The sequence below is a fragment of the Myotis nattereri genome (genome assembly GCF_964212035.1).
Source record: "Myotis nattereri genome assembly, chromosome: Y".
NCBI classification, from domain to species: domain Eukaryota; kingdom Metazoa; phylum Chordata; class Mammalia; order Chiroptera; family Vespertilionidae; genus Myotis; species Myotis nattereri.
In genome coordinates, this window is record NC_138094.1 from 19,553,806 (window position 1) to 19,576,436 (window position 22,631).

The following is a 22,631-nucleotide window of genomic DNA, read 5'->3' on the forward strand; positions in this document are numbered from 1 at the left end:
TATTCATGCATATAAGCATAACCAATGGACATAAGACCCTGTGGGTAGGGGAGGCCAAGGGATTGTCAAGGGCGGGGGGAAAAAAGGACACATATGTAATACCCTTTGTAATACTTTAAGAAATAAAATAAATGAATAAATAAATGAATAAATAAATAAATAAATAAATAAATGAAAAGTGTTTTTTTTTTTCAGTATTTAAGCTGTTTTATTCAAAAAACATTAACCAATCAGCCTGTTGTAAATATAAACAGTATTCTGATCATTTAAAGGTTTTATTCACAAATTCTGAGCTCCCTAAACAAGAATTCTTTTTTTTTTTTTTTTTTTTTTGCTTAAGGTATTACAAAGAGTATTACATATGTCTCCTTTTTTCCCCCGCCCTTGACAATTCCCTGGCCTCCCCTACCCCCAGTGTCTTATGTCCATTGGTTATGCTTATATGCATGTATACAAGTCCTTCAGTTGATCTCTTACCCATCCCCCTCCTGCCCTCCCACCCTCCTTCAATGAAGTAAAAATATCACATGATCTCACTCATTTCTGGATAATAAAGAACTTTATAAACTTATGAACAAAAATATAGAGGCAGAGATGCCTCTAACAGACTGTCAAACTACAGCAGGAAAACAGTGAATTTTAGTTATGTATTATTCAACATGTTTTCTTTAAATACTATTAAAATAGAGTATAGTATTCTGACCAAAGAATTATTTTATAAATGAACTGTAGGCATTATATGATAACATTCGTGAAATAACACTTCTTTCTGATGCATCATGTTCTGACTTTGTATATTTTAATTTTTAACTTTGACGTTACACGTTTCAAAAGCTTTTATTGAGATGAAAATAATTTGAAGACTAGTTGAGACTGTTTTCTTGTATCTTTAAAATAACTTCTTTCACTTAGGTTATCTGGATTCTCTGCATTCAAATTCGGATGTGTATGTGTGTGTGTGTGTGCGTGTGTGAATGTGTGTGTGTGTGTGTGTGTGTGTGTGTGTGTGTGTGTTTTGTTTTGTTTTTGGCACGTATACATAATGCTGCTTTAGTTCTTTCTCAGTTATCCAAACTGATTTTCAATAACTCTGAGCACTGTACTGAAGACATGTAAAGATAGAATTTTATCATTTTGGGCTAACCAGCATGCTTATGACCATGATCCTGTTTAGTAAAGATTTATACACAATAACCAAACTTGACCATTTAACAAATGTTGATCCTACTCAAATAGAATGATGTTATTTATAACACAGAGGATGGCAGACATACAATTAATCTTCACAGCAGTGGCTCCATGGGTGTGTTTCCTTCCACTGAAAAGGGCTCCATCTTCAAGAAGTTGGGATCTTCCACCTCAAAGACCTGCCCATTCTGTTCCAAGGCAAAGCACTACTGGGATGGGTAGTCAAGGTAAATGGTACAGCCTCTCATGGATTAGAGTAATGAGCTGTTTTAAAAGGAATGCTGCACTTTAATTTCAGAAAGCCAAGTGGAAAGTGAGTAGTGGATGGGCATCTGTACTGAACACTATTTTATTGTTTCATTGTTAGGAAATAATTCTTCAGCTTTTAATTAGTGAGGTTAGAAGTAGAAAACAGCAGAGTGAGGAAAGCATTCCTTTTAATCCATGTTGATGCAGTGTCCCTCTTTTTTATATTTACTTTTTTAATATTTTAAGAAAAATGATTTTAGTATCATAATGGTACATTCAATAAATGTTAATATTTCCAGAAAAACTATTTTAAATGTAATAATTTTACATGCAATAAGCATTAATATTCCAAGAAAAACAATTTAAATATAATAATACTGGAGACCCAGTGTACAAATTCGTGCATGGGTGGTGTCCGGGATGCACACCCCAATCGCCAGGTTGGCCAGGGGGAGGGGATGCAGGTGTTTGGCTGGCTGGCCCCACTCAGATTGAGTGGTGGATCAAATGGGGGAAGATGAAGGCCAGTGGAAGGGGCTGTGGGAAGCTTACTGGCTGGCGGTCCTAGATCATTGCAGGGGGTGGGGCGGCGGACAGAACAGTATGGGGCTGGCTGGAGGGTGCAGCTGGGGACAACAGCTACACAGTCCCACCCCAAGGTTGATCTCCTGGTCAAATTCCTGATTAAAGGGACAATTTGCATATTAGCCTTTTATAATATAGTGTTACATGCAATAAAAATTAATATGTTAAGAAAAAATTTTTTTAAATATTATATTACCAAAACAGTGCAAACCTATTTTATCACAAAAGTTGTAGGAATTATTAAATATCTGAAAATAATAGGATTCCTTCTATTGTATTTTAAACATATTTTTTTTACTCTGGCTCTATTTCATTCATCTGTTTCTTTTTTTATTTTTTGAAAAATTTGTTATTGATTTCAGTGAGAAAGGGAGAGGGAGAGAGAGATAGCAACATCAATGATGCGTGAGAACCATTGATCCTCTGCCACCTGCACTCCTCAAAGTGGGGACCAAGCCCACAACCCAGGCATGTGTCTTTGGCTGGAATCAAACCTGGGACCCTTCAGTCTGGAGACCAATAATCTATCTACAGTGCCTAACCAGCTAGGGCTATTTTTTTCTTTATTGATTAAGGTATTACATATGTGTCATTGTCCCCCATTTGTCCCCCCTACCTCCTACTCATGTCATCACACCCACTGGTGTCTGTGTCCATTAGTCAGGCTTATATGCATGCCTATAAGTCCTTTGGTTGATCTCTTCCCCTAACCCCACCTTCCCCTACCTTCCCTGCAGCAACCTTTTGCAACAAAGATTCAGGATCTGGAAAAGTGGATGAACTCAAATGAATACACTAGAAAACAATTACAAATTTAGAAGGCATGGGGAGCTAGGTGAAAATATTTCTCCCTAGTAAAGAGGCTCTCTGAAACCCAGGACAAAACAGCTTTTATTTACTTGAATACACATTTGCCCTTGAGCAAAACAAACAGTCATATCAATGGTACAGTTTGGTAAACAATAAATGTATTATCATGGTAGGAGGTTGCTTACAGCCATTTTGCAAACAGCAGAGTAACAAAATGCTGATTTTCAGCCATGCTGAATATCAAAGTCCATTCGCCTTCTGTGGGACTTCTCGCATTGATATGTTCACTACTGTTGGTCTTTGCTCCAACATTTCCCCCCTTCGCTTTCTTAATTAATTTAGAAAGGTGTATGCCATTGGCTGGGCTCAGATCCTTTTAGGACTTCATTCTGCATCTTCAGACGGGAAGCAAACATAGAAGAACAAGAAAGAAAGAAAATAGCGGTTACTCTAAAAAGGAAACATAGGGAGATTCGAGGACAAGGATTGAGTTCTTTCATGTCCTTCTAAATATTATTGTCAGGTATTTAAGGAATTCATTCATAGCAGGGTTCTTTTGGGGCCATTAGTTTTTAATGGATCCCTTTCCCAGTCACTGTTAGCTTGTGACATGACAGCAATGATGTTCAAGTTCTGGATGGTGGACAAATGGTGAGAAATGACAATGCAGGTCTGATCTTTTTTGGCTTTGTCATAGGCAACCTGCACCAATGCGCAGCTGATGAGTGCTAGCATGGCAAGTCGTCTTCACCATCCCCCAACTCTGGATGTTTCTCCTCTGACTCCTCAGCGTTTTACTTGGGGCCGCTGCTATCTGTGGTTGCAGTAGTCTGGTCAGTTTCTCTCTCAGATCCATGTTGCAGGAATTGGAGGAGTTTTCTGGAAATACACAAGTATATCCTCAACCAAAGGTTAATAAAGGGACCCTTCTATAAACCAGACTCGGTATCTTTCCATTTAACCAGAACATTTTCCGTTAGCTTACTCTTTCACTATTGTCTTTCCATGGATGTCTTGCCATCAGCATTACAAGGGAAAAAATTAAAGTAATTAAGGCTTGGTGTAGTCTACTTACAGGAGATTTCATAATTCCCCCACTTCGTTTTTCAAGTTGGGATTTAGAGGCCCTTGTAGCAGATATAACATGCAAGGGGGACATTTCTTGATAATCTGTTTTGTGTGCTGTACAATATTTTGGCAGACTAATGTAAAAGTTGATGAGATTCCCCTGACCTGTTTCTTTAAAATAACTAATTGATAGGCGTATGCATTTCCTTTTGTTAAAGGTCCAGGACTTGTTCAAATAGTATAGATAGGCGTAGGTCACAGCCATTTAAATTGAGTAGTTGCAGTTCTGTTTACCAGGCTGGCAGTATAGGCAGATCAGAGTAATATGAAGAGGCTTTTGGAAATCCTGCAAGTCAGCCTTGATCGTTTCTAATTCGATTCTTTGCACAGAAGTATGACTGGTCTGAATGACTTTATCTGAATTCATTGCATTATAAGCAGCTTTACCATGAGATGAACTATCAGTAAAAACAGTGACGGCTCCAGGAATAGATTTTGCCCTATTACAACTAAGTTCCCCTGCATATTCTTTTATTTTCATTTGCTAATTTAAATCAGTCTAAAATAAGGCTTATTTCCTAACTTCCTGTGTCATTGGGTGGGGACAGTAAATGACACTAATAGGGTTTCTGCTATCAGTCTTAGAGTATATTGACATAAACTTTTTTTAAGGAGGCAAAATGCAAATTTTTTACTTTTCTTTTTGAGTCCTAATACATTTATTTTTAATTAGAGTTTTCTAGATATTTAAAGGGAATCTCCTTCTGGTTTTTCTTCCAGAGTAATTTTTAGGCCACAATTAGGGAGTTTCTTTTAAAAGCCTTTTTCTTCCTTTTAAATAGAGCTACAAACTTGGTTCCTTTTCAGAAATACCTATAAGAGAGAGGTATGCTGGCCAATAGTGCAATGCATACAGATTAAGTAAATGTAACTCTTTTTTTGTGGTTTCTTATTAATAGTGAGATATAATGTTTGAATAATAAATTTTTGTTTACCTTGTTAATAGCAGCAGAAGAGATTTTAAAATTTCTCCTTTTTATTAAGCTTAAAATTTACTTTTAAACTGCATTCTTTTGGCTAGTGCTCATTTGCATAGGTACAGAAATTTTACTCTGGACTGTGTTAGAACCAATTGCTAACAAAATATCTGCTTCTCATATAACTGAGTTTATATGAGACCTTGATTATATTGTAAAAAGCTAATTTGTTAAGTGACTAAAGTATGAGTCTTTATTGAGAAAGCAATGTAAGTAAACTTATACGTTTGACCTATGAAGTCCAGATGTTGCACTACCCCCTGGCCTATCTAAAGATCAGGCTGTCAGGGCTCCCATCTTAAAATTCTGCTGCTGAATAGTCCCATGTTGCTTAAGAAGTATTCAGCAACTTTGTCCTGCCCTCCCTTAGAGGTTGATACTTTTATAACATTTAAAATACGTGCATGTAAAGAGAACACAGTTATTAATTTTTATTTGATGAAGCTTCGAGTGATTTCAAGAATGTAAGATTGGCGTAAATTGGTTTAAAAATATTTCTTTTCCTAAAATATTTCTTTTAAGAAGAGTAAACCCTTGAATTATTCCCGGGCACTTGAAAAGTTTTAAAGCTATCTCTTGGTTAAAGTCTTGAAATTTAACATGGAAAGACTATCACAAATATGTGTAACCCAAACATTAACTTATACATTTGTTGTAATTATTCTAAAATAGATCAATTAAATTTAAACTGGTTTTTATATTAAAAATTTGGTTCAGACCAAAAAATTATTCTTCTTTTTTAATCAATCCAATTAAATATTATATCCTAGGATGAAATTTTACCACACATAGTACACATAAGTACTACAATATATTTTGTACTACTAAATTTTTCCAGATAAATCACAAGAATTAATTTTTTTGATAATGAATTTCTAAACTTTATGCATTTTATCATTACAACCATATAATTTCTCCCAATTTAATTTGAATTTTAACTCTTGGAATCCTTAAATTTTTGGTGGCAAGTTAAATACATAGCATTTCTTAGATTAGTAGTACCTTCACATTTTTAAGGATATATTTCCAATAAAATTAACAAAGACTTATTTAATTAATAGATTCAAAACTGTCCTTTATTTTTTCATTCTAGGCAAACTCAATTTAATATTTCAGTATTTTGTTATTTCAAAACATTTAGGGATTTAATAAGTTTTATTCCTTAATGTAACCAACTCCAAACTTTTAAGTTACCAAAACTTTAGAAGTATATGTGTTGACATATGAGGTTGATAAAGAAGTAGGGGGAGAAGGGAAGAAGGCCTGTAGGCATTTGAATTTTAAAACCCCCACATTTTTCCTTCAGAGATAAGATATAAGGTTGCTCTGCCAGGTTCTCTGCTTTTACAGGGGGAATATCCACTGGCCCTTTCCTCCAACAGAGAGTGCAGTCAGCCTCTCCTCAGTGACTGCACCCTCACCATCAATATATTTATTTATAATTATTACTGAAAAGCTTTGCCACAAAGCCTTCATTTTAGTTATATCTATCTATTTAACTTTTAACAATTTTGAGATTCCAAAGCCAGTTATCACCATCTAAGGCGTTTTACTTTGGCAAATTTTGCAGCAGAGAAAACTTACTGGCTTTCATTGGCTTTAATGTTAACCTTGGAATATGGTCCATTATTATTTAAGAACTGCCCTTATTATGGAAACACTAATCTTATTGCCTAAACACAGCCTGTATATTTTCCTTGTGTCATATTCTCCATCTTATAAAGAAAAACAGTCTTGGGTTTGTACTATAATATCTGTGAAGAGATGGGGGTCAGTCCAAGAGGCCACCCAAAATCGGGTGGGGTGCGACTTCTCTTAAGCTAGTGTTTTTCTCTTCACGGGTACAGAAATCCCAGAGATATCCCTTAAATTGTGAGGAATGTCTCATCTGTCCAAATTTAAAATGATGGTCTGGGAAATAAAATGAGACTTTTAATAACACTCTCGGGAGTGGGCATACATTTTACAGGATCACCAAAAGACTAGTAATTAATGGGTTGGGAGGTGTTTTAGATATTAATAATGGTCTGTCCATCTACTCTTTCTTTTCTTATTAAATTAAATTGAAGGCATGCTTAATAGACTAACAATAAGCAACCAAGACAGGTTGATAATAATCAACAGACAGGCACCCATAGCATAGAGACAAGGCTTAATAAATCAGAGTAGTTTTCATGGATCTTATCATATTCTGCTCTTCATGGCATTGACTGCCCTCTAAAGTTATTTTAGCTAAAATCTGCCTGTCCCAAGGTGTCATATGGTAATTTTCAGACAAAGCATTTAGAGTCCTTTTGTAAAATGAATGTTAACCCCATTTTCTCTAGCTGCTGAGCCTTTCCACACTAGAGGTGGAGGACCCAGGGCTTAGGTATTACAGACTTTTGATCCCCAGTACGAGGTAGGCATGATGCAGTGCAAACAAGAGCCCACATAGTTCAAGATGACAAGGTTACCTTTTTTCCTTGAGCCTGATTTAAGAGAGTACCTTTTGATATTTTAATTTCTTTATCCTTGAGCATACAAGTAAATGTTCACAATTATTATTATTATTTTTTGCTTTATACTCAAAATTTTCCTAATTATAGCCTCGCAGAAATAAAAGATTTTCTGCCCACTTTATGTTTCACAATTTCCAAAGCTGGCATGGGCTTTGTGCACAGAGAATTTTCCCCATCTTTTCAGTGCACTTCCCAGCTTTCTGGTGAAATGTCTTCCTTTTTCACTCTGGTGAAATTTCTTCTCCAGATGCCAAACACTGGGCGCCAGAATGCTGCAACCTTTTGCAGCAAGGATTCAGGATCAGGAAAAGGAGCTGCACACAAATGAATACACTAGACAACAAATGTAAATTTAGAAGACATAGGGGAGCCAGGCAGAGACCTTTCTTTCTAGCGGAGAAGCTCTCTGAAACCCAGCACCCATCAGCTTTTATTGACTTGCTTTTAGGTTTCTCATATATGCCCTTTCGCAAAGCAAACAGGCATATCAGCAGTCAAGCTTGTTATACATTAAAAGGGTTATCAGGTTAGAAGATTACCTTCAGCCATTTTGCCAACAGCAGGGTAATATAATGCTGATTTTCAGCCCTGCCAAATATCAAAGTTCATTAGCCCTATATGGGAGTTATATATACATATACATATACATATACATATACATATACATATACATATACATATACATATACATATACATATACATATACAGATATATATATATATATATACACACACATACATATATGTATCTGTATCTGTATATATATATATATATATATATATATATATATATATATATATATATTAGAGGCCCAGTGCACAAAAATTCGTTCAGTGGTGGTGGGGTTTCCCTCAGCCCCTCTTGTGCACTCTCACAATCTGGGACCCCTCAGGAGATAACGACTTGCTGGCTTAGGCCTGCTCCTATGTGGCAGAGGGCAGGCCCAATCTCTAATTGCAACCCCTGGTCAGGCTTAGAGCAGGGCCGATTGGTCAGTTGGGGCGCTGCCCTCTGTCATGCACAGAGCAGGGCGGATCGGGAGGTTGTGAGGCCCCCCGAGTCATGCTCAGGGTAGGGCCAATTGGGGGGTTGGGGTGCCACCCCCTGTTGTACTCAAGGCAGGTTTGATGGGGAGGTTGCTGCACCACCCGCTGACATGGACAGAGCGGGGCCCATCAAGGGGTTTGGAGCTCTGTACCCTGTCACACACAGAGTAGGGCCTATAGGGGAGTTGGGGCACCGCCCCCTGTCACACACAGCACAGGGCGGAACAGGGGGTTGGAGTGCCACCCCCAGTCACAATCAGGGCAGGGCCAAGGAGGAGGTTGTGGCTCCACCCTGTCACACACAGAGCAGGGCCCATGGGGGTTGGGGCGCCTCACCCTGTCACACACAGAGCCGCAGGGCAATCAGGGGGTCTGTGCGCTGCTCCAGGGGCCAGGAGGCCTCGCGGCTCCGCTGATCCCAGTGCTGGGAGGCCTTGCAGCTCTGCTTGACACAGGGGCAGTTTGGCCTCGCTGCTCTGCTGATCCCAGTGCTGGCAGGCTCTGCTGATCCCAGTGCCAGGAGGCCTCACGGCTCCACTGATCCCAGGTTCAGGAGGCCTCACGGCTCTGCTCATCCCAGTACTGGGAGGCATATTACCCTCTTACTATATAGGATAGAGGCCTGGTGCATGGGTGGGAGTCGGCTGGATTGCCCTGAAGGGTGTCCTGTATAAGGGTGGGGTTCCCACTTGGGTGCCTGGACAGCATGGATGAGGGGATGATGGCTGTTTGCAGGTGGTCACACCCCCTTCAGGGTCAAGGTCCCCACTGGGGTGCCTGGCCAATCTGGGTGAGGGGCTGAGGGTCGTTTTCAGGGTGGCGGGTGACTGAAGCTCCCAACCTCTCCTTGTTTTCTTTTTTTATTCTGGGATTTGTTTACCTTCTATGACTGTCACTGGAACTGAGAGCCAACTTTAGCTCTGAGGCTTGGCTCCAGCGCTGAGGCCTCGGCTGCCGAAAGGAGGTATCTGGGTTTGTTTGGGTTCTATTATCGAAACTCTGTTGCAACTCCAGCTCTGCCAGCTGGCTGAAAGCATAGGGTTTGTTTAGTGTCTATAATTGCAACATAGTTGCTTAGTGTGCAAGCTCACAGCCCAGCAGTGGCAGGCGGGTAACCTTGGCTTCCTCCTTCACTGGAGCAAGATAGCCTCCTGTTAGCTTCAGCTGCCTGGCTGCCGGCCACCATCTTGGTTGGCAGTTAATTTGAATATCGCCCTGATGAGCCAATGGGAAGCATGTAAGAGGTACGGTTAATTACCATGTTTGTCTGTTATTGGAAAGGATATATATATATATATATATATATATATATATATATATATATATATCTGTATCTGTATCTGTATCTGTATCTGTATCTGTATCTGTATCTGTATCTGTATATATATTAACTACTATTGGTCTTTGCCTCCAGCACCTTACTCTGAGGTTTGACAGTGTGATTGATGCTTCTTTGTGTTTGCATGTCTTGTTGCTCATCAGTTAATGTTGTTCATTATATTCCACAAATGAGTGAGACAATGTGATATTTATCTTTCTGTGACTGGCTTATTTTGCTTAGCATAATGTTCTCCAAGTCCATCCGTGCTGTTGCAAATTATAAGAGTTCATTCTTTGTTACTGCAGTTGAGTTTTCCATTCTATATGTGTTCCACAGGTTTTTAATCTGTGCATCTGCTAATGGGCACTTAGACTGTTTCCAAATCTTAGCTATTGTAAATTGGGCTGGTATGAACATACAGTTGCATATATCTGTCCTGATTAATGTTACTCATTTCTTGGGATATATATACATAGAAGAGAGGGTACTTAATCAAATGGGAGCTCCATTTTTAATTTTTTGAGAAAACTCTATACTGTTTTCCACAATGGTTGCAGCAGTCTGCATTTCTACCAGCAGTGCACAAGAGGTGCTTTTTGTCTGCACCCTCTCCAGCACTTGTGGTTTTTTATTTTTTATTTTTTTTCTGACAGCTATTATGACAGGTGTGGATTGGTACTTCTCTCGTTTTGATTTGCATCTCTTGGACTGTTAGTGCCTTTGAGCATTTTTTCCTATGTCTCTTGGCCTTATGTAGGTCCCCTTTCAAAAAGTGTCCATTTAAGTCCTTTGACTATGTTTTGATTGCATTGTTTATCTTCCTATTGTTAATTTGTGTGAGTTCCCTGTAAACATTGGAATTCAACACTTATCCAAGATACCATTAGCAAATATGTTCTCCTATGCAGTGGGCTTTCTTGTTGTTTTGTTCAGGATTTAATTTGCCGTGCAGAAGATTTTTATTTTGATATAGTCCATGTGATTATTTTCCCCTTTGTGTTTGTTGCCTTTGGAGCTGTGTCAGTAAAGATATGCTAAGACATATGTCTGATATTTTGCTTTCTATGAAATCTGCTAAGATTTTTTATATAGATTCCCAACTAACGTTCAAGTCTTTTATCCACTTTGAGTTTATTTTTGTGTATGGTGTAAGTTGGTGGTCTAGTTTCATTTTCTTGCATATTTCTGTCTGATTTTCATCATTTATTGAAGAGACTGTCTTGATTCCATTGTATGCTCTTGCCTCCTTTGTAAATTAATAATAGAGCGTAATGACTTTGGTCCACTTCTGGGTTCTCTTTTCTGTTTCAGTGGTGTATATGTCTTTTTGAGTGCCAGTATCAGGCAGTTTTGAGAATGGTGGCTTTATAATATAGCTTAATATCTGGTATTGTGAGACTTCCATATTTTTTTCTTCTTCCCTGGATTGCTGAGGCTATTTTTACTCCATAGGAATTCTTGGAGAGTTTGTTCTTTGTCTGTGAAATATTCTGTTGGTAAATGAATGGAGGTTACATTGAATCTATAAATTGCTTTGGGGAATTTGGACATGTTAATGATGTTAATTCTACCAACCCATCAACACGGTATATTAGTCCATTGGTTGATATCTTTATCTTTGTTTCAATGTTCTGTACTTTTCCCAGTGCAGTTCTTTTACTTCCTTCATTGAGGTTTTTTCTTAATTCTTTTACCGCAATGGTAATGGGATTCTTTTCCTAGTTTCTCTTTTTGTGAGTTCATTCTCGGTGTATCAAAAGACATATATTTTTGGGTGTTAATTTTGTATCCTGGTACATGACCGAAATCATTTATTATGTGCTTTTCCAGTTGGAATGACTTTTATTTCTTCATGTCTGAGCACTATGGTAGCACTTCCTGTACTACGTCGAACAGGAATGGTGAAAATTGACATCACTGTCTTGTTCCTGTTCTTTTAGAGGAAATGGTTTTAGTTTTTGCCCATTGAGTATGATGTTGGCCGTGGGTTTCTCATATATGGCCTTTATCATGTTGAGTTACGCTCCCTCTATCACCACGTTGATGAGAGTTTTCATCACAATTGGGGGTTGGGTTTTTTTCAATTCTTTTTTTGCGTTTATCGATATGATCACGTGATTTTTGTCTCTCAGTTTGTTTATGAGTTGTATCACATTTATTGATTTGTGAATATCATACCAGCCTTGCATCCCTGGAATATATCCCACTTGATCATGGCATTTGGTCCTTTTAATATAATGCTGGATGCGATTTGCTAATACTTGGTTCAGGATTTTAGTATCTGTCATCATCAGCTATATCGGCCTGTAATTCTCTTTCTTTGTAGTGTCTTTACCTTGTTTTGAAATTAGAATAATGCTGGCCTCATACAAAGAGTTTGGAAGTATTCTTTCCTCTGATTTTCTGAAATAGTTTGAGGAGTATAGATTGTAGTTTTCTGAATGTTAGGTAGAACTCCCCTGTGAAGCTGTCCAGACCTGAGCTTTTGTTGGTTGGAAGTGTTTTGATTACTGCTTCTATTTCATCAGTTGTTATGAGCCTATTCAGGTTTCTAAATTCTTTCTGAATCAATTTTGGTAGTTTGCATTTTTTACTGACTTCATCTAATTCATCCACATTGTCCAGCATTTTGGAATATAGTTGTTCATAGTATTTTCTGACAATCCTTGGAATTTCTGTGGTGCCAGTGCTTACTCCTCCACTCTTCTTTCTGATTTCACTTACTGGAATCATGTCTGTTAGTTTCTTAATGTGTCTGGCTAATTGTTTATCAATTTTGTTTATCCTTTCATGGAACCAGCCTTTGGTTTCATTGAATTTTTTGTCTCCGTTATTTTTTCTGCTGTGATCTTTATTTTTCCCTTCCTTCTACTTTCTGTGGGCTCTTCTTGCTGGTCTCTTTGTAATTCTTAAGTTGTAGGGATAAATAGTTTATTGCTGATTTTTGTTATTTTCTGAGATATGTCTATAGTGCTATGAACTTCCCTCTAAGGACTACTTTTGCTGTTTCCAAGAGATACTCTTTTGTTATTTGTTCATTTTCCTTTTTTTACAAAAAGTTTTTGATATTTTCTTGATCTCATTGTAACAAATTCATTGTTTAATAGCATACTATTTAGCCTCTAAGTGTTTAAATGTTCTTGGGTGTTTTTACTCTAGTTGATTTCTCATTTCATTCCACTGTGATCCAAGGAGATGCTTGATATGATTTAAATCTTTTTGAACTTGTAGGGATTTGTTATGTGTCCTACCATGTGGTCTATCTTCGGGAATGATCCATGTGCACTTGAGAAGAAACTATATTCTGCTCTGTTGGGGTGAAACGTTCTAAAATGTCAATTAAATCCATCTGATGCAGTGTGTCCTTTAGAGTCTCTGTATCATTATTTTGTCACATGGAAAACCTATCCAGTGTAGTCAGAGGAGTGATAAAAGTCTGCTACTATGACTATCCTGTTTTCAGGCTCTCCATTAAAGTCCTCTACAAGTTTCTTTGTTTGTTTTTTGTTTGTTGGTTTGTTTGATTATATATATACCTGACAGATACCAGTCTGAACCCTCTTAGCCAATAGTTAAGAAATGAAGGCCGAAACCGGTTTGGCTCAGTGGATAGAGCGTCGGCCTGCGGACTCAAAGGTCCCAGGTTCGATTCTGGTCAAGGGCATATACCTGGGTTGTGGGCACATCCCCAGTGGGAGATATGCTGGAGGCAGCTGATCGATGTTTCTCTCTCATCGATGTTTCTAACTCTCTATCTCTCTCCCTTCCTCTCTGTAAAAAATCAATAAAATATATTTAAAAAAAAAGAAATGAAGGAAACCAAGATTCTTCCACCCTAAAGCTGCCTTTTGGGAAATTGATTTTCAGCTGTTTATTTAGAAGCCAAAGAGTCAGAGAGAAACTTTGGGCAACCCCTACCCGCTCCTGCCCAAAAGATTCAGAGAGAGAGACCTTCTTCAGAAGATTGTTGCCTTTCCTGATTGGAGTGAAACATGGTAAACAAGAGGGCTTCAGCAGATGTCTATTAGCTAGATTCCCCTCCTCCCTTGTGACATCATCAATCAGGAGTGTGGGAGCAGTTCCCAGACATTGTTGCTCCCAGGAGCCAGGGTTATAAATTCCAGTGGCTGCAGTTCAGCTCACCCAGCACACCTCCTGAGCCACAGCTGGACAGGGCAGAGGCTGGGTCCAGGCTGGCTGGGCCCAGGACCTGGAGAATAGGGGGAAAACAGAGGGGGATGACTCAGGTGAACGTGGAAGGGCAGGAGAGGCATCAATGCAGGTACCCACATGAACTGTCCTTGGGAAAGGTCACCTGTGTCTTGAGGAGAGAGAGGGGAGTAGAGCCCAGCCATGTGGGAGACCCCTCAGGGCTCTGCCCCCTGACACTCTGAAACCTGAAAGGACACTCACCACTGACTCTCTCATCCCTTCTCCATCCAGGTTCTCAGGTGAGGAAGGATCTCCATGTAAATTGTTCCTGAGCTCTGAGGATTCTGTCTTTTGTTCCAAGTTTGAGACTTAGCAACCAGGGGAGCAACCAGTGGACACCCTGTCCAGGCAGAACTGGACCAGGACTGGAGGGGCAGCCTACATCCCCTTCCCCAGAATTTGTTTTGAGGCTGGGCCAAGGCCCTGGAGGTGTGAGAGCACCGCCTGTCAGTGAGCAGCTGGCCTTCAGCTGAGTGTTCCTCTCCAAACAACCAACCTCTCCCCCAACAGTTACTCACATGGGGAGTGCTCTACCCCCTTCAAGTCCAGTGTCTGGGAGGCCCGAATCTGGGAGAAGGGATGCCGCCCAGGGATGAAGGTTCCTGCCTTTCCCTCTGGGCTCCTGGATAGCTACGCCAAAAGAATTACCAAAAGGTGTGTTTCACAGAAATCGGGACACACACTGTGGCGAATGTACTCTGGCCACCCTGAATTCTCTCCAAGATCTTTCACATAGGCTAATCCTGCAGTGAACTGGGCGTCCAGAGGCCATTGCAGGTGCCTGTAAGGAAATCAGGAGCCTGTTGAACAGTGGGTGTCATGGAAGCAAAAGTCAGCCCCAAATTCCTTCCTGATTTGCCCTCCCTGCTTTGGACCCCTGTTTATTCTTCCTCGTCTTAGTGTCTTCACCTGAAAACAACAACTGACAGCATTAAAGTTCAAAATGTCATGGCATGAGTCTGGCTACAACATCAAAAGGCTAAGTTTTCCTTAATCAGTAAGGACTGTATATTTTATCCATGTCAAGCATGCTTAGTTTGAGAATGCAGCTTTATTTGTCCTTAGGCTTACTTTAGGTGATTGTAGACAAAAGTATGTACCCCTTTCACCTCATCTCTATTTCATCCCCTCACAGGACAGGCTAGATTCAGCCTCTCTCAGCTGTGGAGGAGTTCCCAAGGACAGTTCATGTGGGTACCTGCATTGATGCCTCTCCTGCCCCTCCAGGTTCACCTGAGTCATCCCCCTCTGTTTTCCCCCTATTCTCCAGGTCCTGGGTCCAGCCAGCCTGGACCCAGCCTCTGCCCTGTCCAGCTGTGGCTCAGGAGGTGTGCTGGGTGAGCTGAACTGCAGCCACTGGAATTTATAACCCTGGCTCCTGGGAGCAACAATGTCTGGGAACTGCTCCCACACTCCTGATTGATGGTGTCACAAGGGAGGAGGGGAATCTAGCTAATAGACATCTGCTGAAGCCCTCTTGTTTACCATGTTTCACTCCAACAGCTGAGACACACACACACACACACACACACACACACACACACACACACACACACACAGCAGCACCTTCAAAATCACCCAGCTTCCCTCTGTTCGATCACTGAAGGGTTTTAAGGTCATAATGGTGATCATTATAATGCAGTGCTGGTTGACTGACACTTAGTGTTTCTAAAATGAAATAACTCCACCACTCGTCCAGGAGAAGCAATTGTGATAGAGAACCCTGTAAAGAATACAGGAAGATATTTTACAATAACTAGCATTATCATTTTTAGTGGACTTGTTGACTGCTTTACGAGGTTCATAAATATGAATTGCTGATTTCCCAGGAGAGTGGGGCCCGGGAACTTTCTGTTCCTCTTCCTTATGCAGGCTTACTCTCACCTCGGAACATGGTGAACATTGTGAGGCAATGGGTGAAGCAATGGAATAAATGAATGTTACATTCACATTTAATTTTCCAAGAATAGGGTTGCATTATGTAATCAGTCGGGTGGCCTGAATTTTGCTTTTCATATAACAGACCTCATCATTTCAGTGCATCAACCTCTGAACATATTGCTATAAGAGATGTCTGAGTTTATACTGCCTATGTACTCCTCTAAGATTTTTACGGTTTCCAATCTTACGTTAAAGCCCTTAATTCATTTTGAGTTTATTCTGTATATGGTGTAAGTCAGTGTTTTAGTTTCATTTTTCTGAAAGTGCCTGTCCAATTTTACCAAAAGCATCTATTGAGACTGTTTTGACTCCATGGTATGTTCTTGTCTCCTTTGTAAAATATTAATTGAGTGTAATTACTTGGGGTAATTTCTGGGGTCTCTGTTCTGTTCCATCGATCTATATGCCTGTACTTGTGCCAGTACTAGGCTGTTTTGAGGACAGTGGCTATGTAATATAGCTTGATATCTGGTATTGTGATTGCTCCAACTTTCTTTTTCGTTCTTAAGATTGCTGAATCTATTCGTAGTCTTTAAAAATTTCATATATGTTTTAGGAGTATTCTTAGTTTGTGAAATATGCCGGTTGTATTTTAATAGGGATTGCATAGAATCTGGAGATAGATTTGGGTATATAGATATTTTAATGATGTTAATTCTAAAAATCCATGAATATAGTATACTAGAGGCCCTGTGCATGAAATTTATACATTGGGGTGTGTGGTCCCTCAGTTTAACCTGCCCCCTATCACAGTCTGTGAGCCCTCAGTGGATATCCTACTGACAGCTAAGCCACAGCAGAGGCTCAGAGCAGGTGCTGTGTGTGTCTTTGTGTGTGTGTGTGTGTGTGTGTGTGTGTGTGTGTGTGTGTGTGTTTCCCCACTGGGGGCCTGCCCCCATCCACATCAGAGACTCGAAGCAGGCATCCAGTGTGTGTGTGTATGTCCACTGGGGGCCTGAACCCAGTCACACTGCAGAGGCTTGGGGCAGGCGCCCCTCTGTTTTGACCTCTCAGGCTCCTGGCTGCGCCTGGGTGTTGTTCACTCCCTTCAGGGGCAGCACGGGCAGGCGGGAAGCTTGACTTCCTCCATCACCTGGGAAGATCTGTGAATTAGAAGATAGTGTAGAAAAAAAACCCAATTCTTAAGCTCTGTGTGTTATGCCCAGAGTTCGGGGTCCCCAATAATCCACCACCAGGGAGCCTCCTCTGATGCAAAAGCAACGAGTCTTTATTGATCAGTTCTAGAACTGGCTCCCAGCCTCTATCCAGCGCAGGGGTGAGGCGAGAGAGCGTGTCCCAGGAGAACAAAGGTTATATAGGGCTAGCTATTTGGGGTGGGCTTTAGGGGTGACGTGAGTTACAGAGATTGGTCAGGGTTTTACAGCATAAGGGTCAGGAAGTGACCATCACATTCTGAAGGTTGGAGCCGTCCTCCACGATAGCCTTATTAGGACCTTAGCTATACATTTCTGGAGCTTCATTGGTCCACTCAGGTGGGTGGTTGGGAGAGTTAGGACAATACCAGCATTCTTGTGGTCACTCTCAAGGGGGTGGGGGGGGAGGGCTTGGGCTGAGGGCCCAGCCTTGCAAGACAAGATAGAGGAGAGGGAGAAGAGTATGTCTCTGCTTCGTCCTTGAAGAGGGAGGAGGGTGTATTTCTGCTTAGTTCTTTCAAGTTCCGTTCTGTCCCTTCATCCACCCCTTGTCTTGGAACTTCCAGCTCAATCATGAGAAGGACTGAACTATTAACTGAATTACTTCTTTACATTCCTTAACAAATTGGACTAGTCTGTTGATAATGCAAGGGCCGAAAGTCAACAGCATCAGGAGGGTTACAAGGGGCCCACCGAGGTTCACTGTCTTCTTGGGTGATCTGCAGCGGGTGTGTCTAGTCAGAGGTCACCTTCCAATCAGGCTCCCTGCTGTCCTGGGCACAGAAGAAGCTGGGCTTGTGACCTGGAAGAGACAAACTATAACAAATGGTTTGGTGGAAGGGAAAGAAGCTTTAACAACTTCTATTGAAATAGGATTTTTCTTCTTAAAATTCCTCTATGGCTATCAAAAAGCCAAATCAAGACCAATTTATCTACGGTATTCAATTTGGCCTGATGTTTGCATAAACACAAGAAGAATGGTAACTGACTACCTTTGCTGGAATTTCATGATTGAATCTTAATGTGCCCCGTAGGGCCAGGAAGCCAAGCCATCCAGCTGCCATCAGGCCTGCCTGCAGTATCTGCTGGGTTAGGTGAATTCCTCACCTGTAGCAACTCCACCTGAGCCCACGCTCTCGGCTTTAAGGCCCATCTCAGTAGCCCTCCTACTCGTTGCAGCCCAGAGTGTGTGGGGGTTCCGCAGGGATGCAGAGGCATCCTTATTGCTCCCCTTCTACTCTGACCAACCGCCAGTGATGGTAGGGCATGGACCTGACGCTCCAGCGCCAGCCATCTTCAGGGCTCCCAAGCAGGATACCAGGCTTTTCCTGTGGCACTTTTTTTGGCTTCAAGTCTTCAGAGCTCAGACAGGTTTCTTTAAAATATGATACTCCAGTCAAAGTTTCCGGTTAAAAAAATCACTACTGAAAACCGGTCTTATTGATTTCATGCAAAGAAATGTATTGCCATGAATTATTTAGCATTGCAAAATTTCAGAGGAATTATATAAGGAGAAAAACATACTGATCTGCTCTAAGATCTTCTGTTTTTTCTTGTTAGTTCTTTCTCATGGACTCTTCAGAGTTATAACAAAACAGTAACTGCTGGATTTCTTTTATCAGTTCTTTCTAAGTACTTTGGCATAACTATTTACCCTCTGTTTAGTGAGGCAGAATGTAAGTTATTTACTATTTCTGACTTACTGGACTGTACCATTTGATTTATTTTCTTTTAACATTTCTTTTTTTTATCATGTACACAACCTTTATAAATTTTATACTTTCAAACCAGCCTTTAAACCTTCTTTCTATGTTCTTTAGAAATGCATAACCATGCCTCAGACATTCTATTCCAAACAGGCTTTTCCAAGTTTTCTACAGTTAAGGTTTTTGTGCCACCTCTAATATGGGCATGGTCACACAGGCCTACAAGATAGTATACAGGCTGCCAACTGTCAACTGTCTCTCGATAGAGACTAAAACCTGATGGGTATTCTCCTTTGCCCAGTTGGGCACCTGCCCTCTTGGCAGCTAGACACCCTTTACTTTTGGAGGTCACCCCACATAGTCCCCTTCCAGGACAGCTAACACATAGCTATAGCAATGTTCCTCAGTGTGGAAGACTGGACATTTGCCAGTTACAGCTACATTTAAACCTGTAAGAGAATTGAAGGTTAATACAACACATTAATACAATGAAACATAATATTGGCATCATGGCCTCTTCATGGCTACTAAACATGAGATATGGAACGGCTATACAAACATTTTAGGGAGGTGACTAAAGTCCACTCTTTGACTTTTCTATATAAGGTAAAATTGTCCTTGTCTTTCTGAAGCCATGTTTATGAAGATGCAGGCATCATCTGAGTCTATTATACAATTTTCTGCAGGCATAGTCCTTTTCAAGTTGGGGTGAGTCCTGGGGTCATGAACTTTTTTACCCACATCGAGTCCCTAGGCTGGAAAGGATGTACAGAGTCCGAGGTGGCACTGGCAGGGCATCTCGAACAAGCTTATGAGTGGCTTGTAATTTCTGTAAGAGATCACGTCCAAGTAAGGGGTACAGGCATTCTGGCATGACTAGAAACGAATGAGTTACCGTGTTCTTTCTGAGGTCCACAGTCCTCTTTGATGTCCAAGGAAAAAAGCAGTTTGTCTGGTGGCTTTCAGAACTGGTGTCTTTTTAGATGTTACTGGTCCCATTGGCTCTGTCAAGACAGAATGGGCTGCTCCAGAATACACCAGGAAACTAACCGGGGGTTTTATTTATCTTACAAATATTTATACCTAAGTAGATATATAAATATCAAATAAACATTTACATTTATACCTTTTCAGTGAACAAGTACTTTTACAGTCTTGGGAATTTTGGCAGATAACAGGAACACTGCCCAAGTCCCCTGATGGGGGCCTGACAAGAACAGATGTGGGGTCCTTTGGCTGGGGGGTATAAAGTCTTCTTTCTTTCTCTCTTGGCACTGCTAAGGACAGGATCATTGGCGAGGTCTCTTCACCTAGGCAAGGCTGTGCTGAGCCATCTGGGGTAAAAGTGGTTTCTGCTTCCATTTTGGCTAAAAGGTCTCTGCCCATTAGAGGGACCAGGTCAACTGGTAAATATAGGAATTCATGAACCACCTGATGGCCGCCTAACTGACATTGGCAGGGGTGGCAGAACAGTCTGCAGCTGTGGTACTGTACCGGTAGCTCCAATATTGGTGACTTCCTGTCCTGAGAGGGGAGCTACCTTCTGAGTAACTACCAAGTGCTCTGCCACTGCATCAATCATAAAGTTCCCAGTCTGGCCCCCGATCTTCATTTTGACCATCGGCTCATGGGGGCTCAGTTGGAAAAAGCCCAGTCTGTCCTAGTCAGAGTCAGCTGTTGCCAGTCAGAGGAGGTCCGCCTCAGGCGGCTCTGGCCAATAGCGGCTGGGTGGTTTGGATGGCCTTGCCAGCTTCTTCTGGCCTTTACTCTGTCCCTTCTTACACATGCAGAACTGGACCCAAGGCAGCGAGGTTTGAGCAATTTTAAAATTCCTTAACATACATTTTATCATTTATGTTGCAGGGAGGGACCGGGTTGGCTCCTCCTGAATAAAGGAACTAATCAAAATAAGGCTTATTTTCTAACTTCATTTGTCCCTGGGTGTGGACAACAAATGATACTAATCAGATTGTCATAAAGGATTTTACCTTTGTTTTAGGGAGGCAAATGCAAAGCATTTACTCCCAAGTGTCATTGGTTTAAGGAAGATAGGATTTCTGCTCAGTTTCCCTATTTTACTTGTTCCAGCTTACTTTTTTATCATGCATTCAATTTTTCTTAAAAATGTATTCTGGCACAGGAGAAAGTTGTTTTGCTGTACAAGGTAGCTTAACCCCTATATAACTGGGCTTGGACCTCTGCCCAGCAAACTGCAGTCTATAAGTTCAATATGCAGCCTCCAGTTTTTCTAACCCAAGGAGGTTTCCGCCAGTCTGAGTCTGATTCCTCCTCTCTTGGAGAATTTCAAAGTCCTGATAGCTCCCAGGTCCAGGGAGAGTGCTTTTTTGTTAACCCTTAGGGCCCTGCTTTTTGCCTTTTTACCTGTTCCCTTTGTGGCAGAGCAGCAACCAGGCCTCTTTCAAGGGAGTGCACTGGAAGGAGATATTAACCCCTCCTCTTCCAGCCTAGGGTCTCCCAGGGGCCCAGCCAGAGCATCCCCCAGCAAATCCACTAAGCCGCTGCCCTTTTGCTGTGGTATGGACTCAAGCAGGGGTTCACTGGATGTAGCCAGCAGCGAAGTGCTCACTGGCTCTGCCTGCAGCTGCTTGCGCCCACAAGCTCTGCCCCTCAGCACGCACAGCACCATCAGCTCCAGCAACTGGGAGTTCTCCAGCTTTTTCTCCACCTAGGTGCCCGCCAGCAGCTGCTGCAGCTCCTGTAGGCTCTCCTTGACTGAGTGCAGGCCTCTTCTCCACCCTGGGCTTCTGGGCCTTGAGGGCAGCTCAGGCCTTCAGCTCCCCCCCCCTCCCCGCCCCCCGGCTTCTTTGACGTGGCTCTCAGGGGCTAAGTCTACCTGGCAAACAGTTCTAAATCACGGGGGTTGGGGGTGGGGTGGGGGGGCTGTGGATTCTAGCTTTGTTCCTCCTCTGCTTTTCTAGCGGGAGTTCAGTTGTTGTTTTATTTTATTCTTAGAAACCTTAATCCTTTAATGATTACCAAAGGTGAACATTCAGCAATTTTAGATTAATATTTATGAACATATTTTAATGTACTTTTACTGAGATATATCTAGACCTTTTGTGATAAAACTAAGAACAGGTATCGGTCTGATTCAGCATTGGAGGGGTTAAAAGAATAAACCAGGCCAGAGAAAGACTGTGCTTACAGTTATTTTTTGTAACCTTGAAGTTCATTGATAAGACCTGTTAGGTTTGCAGCCAGCAGCATAACTGCCAACCCCCCCCCCCCCCCACATCCCACCCCACTTCTCTCAGCCCAGGCTACTTTTCCTCACAGATTTTTTTCTTTTACTCTTTTATAAGCAATCTCAGAACTAAGCAATCTTGGAATTACAGCGATTTACAACCCAGGTAAGAGCAACTGATAGACAGAAATTTATATTAACTAAGTGGGCTGATTCCTTCTGTAGTGGCGAGCAAAAGACTCTGAGAACTGCTAGAGATTCTTGCAGCCCACCGCGGGTCCAGTCCAAACGTTCAGCCAGATGAATTAACAGAAATGCAAAATAAATCAAAGTAACTTTCACTTTACACAGACTAGTAATGAGCAACCAAAATAGATAAACACTCGTATTCACACTCTCAGTAGACTAGCCCAGACTGGAGCTGATCAGATAAACAAAACAATGCACAACTCCCCAGACAGGCGTGGGGGCACACCTGGCACCCATGTCACAGAACAGAATTCTTGACCAACGTTTTGGTGAGAACCTACCGGAGGAGTTAAGACTGTGTCCAGTCCCCCCTCTTGGTAGCAAATTGGCTAGTTCCACACAAACAAACAGCTGTTCA